At 35.3% G+C, this 4990-nt stretch overlaps 1 pseudogene; it reads left to right on the forward strand.

The window, feature by feature from the left end:
• The first annotated feature begins 2535 nt into the window (after positions 1 to 2535).
• Positions 2536 to 4564, forward strand: LOC100814631 (uncharacterized; annotated as a pseudogene).
• The last annotated feature ends 426 nt before the right edge of the window (positions 4565 to 4990 follow it).

The raw sequence follows: 4990 nt of genomic DNA on the forward strand, positions 1-4990 counted from the left end.
CAAGTTCCTCAAATCTTTTAGATATGGTCTCAATCTCTTCTTAATGCTGACTTCGGCCTCACATAACCCTTGGTCTAAAAAGTAAAGTCTCCTCCAGAACATATGGACTGAATCCACTGGGATGTTGCCAATAGTATACTTAGAAAGCTCACATGCACAAGGAAGACCGAGCATGCTTCTCATCACACAACCACAAGAAGAGGAATCGTTGCCGAGATAACGTAGACGCTTAACCTCGGCAGCAATCTCATTTAAAGCGTTCCTTGAAACCATTCCAACAAGCCTCTTGTATAAGGTTTTTTTAAATACATGTCCAACCACATGCGTACTGGTTTCAAAGGATGCTTTAATTTCAACATGTTGCAGCGTGATCATGTTGTTCATGGCATCCCAAACACTACACAGGTCTCCAAGGCTATTTTGTAATACTCTTTTTAGAGCCCAATGAGCTGATTCAACCCTACATTTAAAATACATACCAAACATGAAAAATATACAACAATTAAATACCACTTATTAATAATCCTTACTAGAAAAAAAATAAGATTTTAATTCCTGTTTGTTGTTGTGTTGCCTAGGTGCATGACCTTATTCGTCCAGGCTGTAATAAATTTTTCCTTGTGGGGGATAATCCATGTGTCGTTAACATAGTCAAAGAACATTGACCAAGGTGAACAAGCAATTTGAAACTTTTGAACGGACTCAACGAATTGTTGTTCAGACGGACAATCAACCAAAGTACCCCAGTTATCCATCACATAGTCCCAAGCATTTTTTTGGCCGATAAAAGATTTTCACTTCGTCTTGACATTCTAATCGATGTGAAACCTGCACAACAAGTTTGTACACTCCGGGAACACAGTTTTCACTACATTCATCAGTGCTAGGTCTCTGTTAGTGGCAATAAGAATAGGGAGACGATCGTTTCTTAAAAATAGACCTCGAAATCGTTCCAAATCCCATACAATATTATTAACACGCTCACCCTCCAAATATGCAAACCCAGCAGAGAATGACATCGCCGTTGGTGTCACCCTAACAAAGTCATGTAGTGGGAGTTTGTACCTGTTTGTTTTGTAGGTACTATCTATAAAAAAACACCAGATGACATGCATTGCATAACTTTACTGCATCTGAGTGACACCAAAACAGATCACGCACCACAACTTCATCCTTCAATCTATGCCAATGAATGTATTGATCACGTTCGAGAAGCTTAATCAGATGTTGTATTTCGGTATCAGCTCCTCTTATTGACCACAACTTGCATTGTAAATTTGTTTGATCGTGTTGCAACTGTTGGCATTGTGCTCCTTCAACATTAGCAAGATGTTTTTTGGTTTCACCATCGACTTTGTCATATCAGCAATAATTTTCTTTTCATCCTTAGTCAATCGCCCGGCGTATGAATGTCCAACTAAGCACTTGGTCAATTCATGATTGTGAATCCCACAGATCAACTTCACCATCCAACTTTCCCCTTCATGCCCTGCTTTCCCACGAAGCCTGAAGGGACAACCACATTTCCTACTCTCAGTGTCTCTTCTAACGAATTCTTTATTCCTACACTTGTACAGACCACTCCTTTCACACCAATTAACACAAATGAACTTCTTCCTCTGCTACCAGTATCTGTGTCAGACCTCATAATCACTGCAACAAATCTGTTTTCATGGGCAACTATTCGAGCCCACTGCAAAACATCATCTCGAGTACCAAAGACCTACAACGCAACTCCGACATATTAATTTTTATACGAAACATACGTTCAACCAAATGACTCAAACTAATGAACATGATTACCTGACAAGTATTAAAAGCATTCGAACAATCAACATGTGGTTCATTCACACCACATTCTTCTTCATTATCATAATCTACTTCTTGTGACATTGTATAGTCATACGTCCATTGATCTTCGTCCATCTTAACGATATATTATTAAATTATGCATCATACACAAGTAATACAAAAGTTAAAACTAAATTATTTACTTAAACTAAAGTTAACACTATAACTAACAACTAATAAAACATTTTACTACTACAACAAGAGGAGTAAATTTAACCTTCATCGAACAACTACTTCCAACAAACTTGCAAAAACCACCAAAACCTGCAAAAACCACCCAGCACACAAGACGAAAGTGAAAGTGAAACAAAGGAAATGTAAAACCAGAAGCAGACGCAGTAAATTTAAAGAAAAACAAGACAGGGGAAAAATTATCATTAAATATGCATTAATTTTTTTAATTCGGATTATTATTATAAAATTTAATGCATATATAATTCACGTTGTTATAAAATAATTAATATATGGATTACATATAAAATGTTATGATAGTAAATATTTTTTATTTTTTAAAAAATATACGGATTACATAATTTGTATGATTTAAATTAAATTCAATTATCATAAAATTTATTATTCAAATTTACATGTGCATTAAATATGCATTAGAAATGTTAGTGATAATTATGTATAGTAATAATTTATATACATAACGATTTACTTTCCCTTTCTCTTCCACTTTTCTGTTCTTTTTCTTTTTCTTTTTCTTTCTCCCCTTTCTTGGTCTCTCTATCGCACCTTATCTCTGGTTAGAGATCTTCCGAGTTCTTGTGGAAGAACGAATCCTCCACCGTGGTGATTTTCTCGTTTACTCTAGCGGAAGATCTAGTGAAGATCTATTCTGTGGTTGGCACCATGGCTACAGATGAGCAGGTACACAAAGTTTCCCTAAAAGTTTTGGTGGACAAAGAGAAAAACAAAGTTATATTTGCGGAAGCAGGGAAGGATTTTGTGGACGCTTTGTTGAGTATCTTAACATTGCCTTTGGGGACTATTGCTAGACTCGTGGCTAAGGAGTCAAACATTCCACCAGTGAAATTTGGCAGCCTCAGCTCATTGTATGAAAGTGTGTCTCATCTTGAAGATAAGTATCTACGGACACAAACGTGCAAAGAAATGCTACTGCAGCCAAGGAACTCTATGGAATCTTATTGCAAGCACGTGAAACTGAACATCGATGACACCGAACCCACAAAGTACTTTCTTTGTGCAAACCTGAATTGTAGTATTGTAAGTGGGAGACAATTGTCCATTTTCAGATATCAAAGATGCCGTTGTGGAAATCTAATGAACAGAGAAGTATTTCCAATAGAAGTGATTCCAGGAAATGGTTTTGTTAATGAAATCGCAACTTTTATAATTTGTGACGATCTTTCTGTGTTGCCCAATGTTGTTGGAACAAGTGTAAGTCTTCTTAGGAAGCTTGGAATCAAAGACATGGCTACCATTGACGAACGAAATGTAGATATCAGTAAGAGGGAGGTACGTACGCTTTCTCAGCTGAAATTATTATTATTATTATTATTATTATTATTATTATTATTATTATTATTATTATTATTATTTTCTCTAACTGATTACCATGCTGATTAGTTTTTCCTTGCAAATTTGACTAGGTTGTTGATATCCTTAAGTTGTCTTTGCTATCAAAGACACCCTTAACAGATTTTATCCTAGAGAAGAAAGATGATAATTTCAACCCAATAAACCAACCCCAGATTGGGATAGGAGAGAAATCATCTTATGAAAGTAGAAAGATGGATGTGAAAGTACTGGTAAGAAAATCAGATAGCAAAATTCTGTTTGTAGAAGCAGAGGCAGATTTTGCTGATTACTTTTCAGTTTGCTCACTTTACCTCTGGGTGGAGTGTTGCACATGCTTAATGGATGCTCTTCCTTAGACTGCATAGATAAATTGTATAACAGCACTTTTGAATTAAATACAGACAGATATTTTAGGTCACAGGAACTCAAAGACAAACTAGCTAATCCCCAGTGTGCTCCACAATTCAACTTACACGACCAGATATTACCAATTGGCGCCGTGTGCTTGCCATTGTATTATTATGTAACCGTTGAGTCGTGTGTGTGTCTTACTACTTCACCTAACAGTTGGCAATTTGCGATTGTTGATCCAAAGTCCTGTATTGGGGGTTCATCTAGCAATGGAGGATTTGCCAAAGCACAATCAATGTTTTTGGTGACAGATGACTTGGTTATGACACCAATGTCGTCCATTTCTTGTATTTCATTTCTAAATAGATCAAAAGTCTCCCCGCTTGACCTGGAGGAAAGGGTTGTTAAAATTGGTGTGAAGGAGGTAAGACACTGTGATATGAAGTATGAACTTTCTTATGCCTCGTCATTCATTGCATATTAGTTGTATTAGATTCTTTAACATTTGTTGATTTGTTTCATGGTGCAGGCACTAGCTATCTTGAAAGCTTCCTTGACCTCAACATCTGCTTTGACAAACGGTCTCAAGCAATTCATCAAAAAAGCATCAATTAAGAGGGAGATTTGATCCATTACTTCCATTTTGTTGAAGGTTATAGAATCGTCGGTTCTACAAAATAGATAGATATTTACGTATTTCAGAGTCCTGGCTGTTCTAATTAATGTGCTTTCTTGAGATAATTAGTTAATTGACACTATTTTATCTAATATTTTGTGTTTCATGTAAAGCATTCTGAATGCATACCTGTGATTTCGTTTGCTAGGCTGATCGTCGTTTTCTGTGATTCTGTCTAACCAGGCGTAAATAGCAATACCTTTTAGTAGTATATATTTCTGATCAAATACCAAGTGGAAGTCTCTTTAAGAGTGACGCTTTGCATGACAAAAAGAAAATCACGAGACTACAAATATTAAGTCCTCTTTGACGTTCGGCTATAGTTATCAGTACTCCCTAAATTACTAGTATTATGCAAAGAAAATTAAGTTAAAATAAGATTATATTCAATAAGAGGAATTATAGTTTTGTTTATCTTAAAACTGTATTTATAATTTAATGTTAAAAATAATAAGATAGTAAATATATGAAGAATTTTAACAATTTGAACATATATATATAATTAATTGTGTACCAGAAAATAATTTATGAAAAAATGTGCTCTCAATAATATAACTTTATAATATT

Source organism: Glycine max, chromosome 18 (assembly GCF_000004515.6).
Source record: "Glycine max cultivar Williams 82 chromosome 18, Glycine_max_v4.0, whole genome shotgun sequence".
Classification (NCBI taxonomy): domain Eukaryota; kingdom Viridiplantae; phylum Streptophyta; class Magnoliopsida; order Fabales; family Fabaceae; genus Glycine; species Glycine max.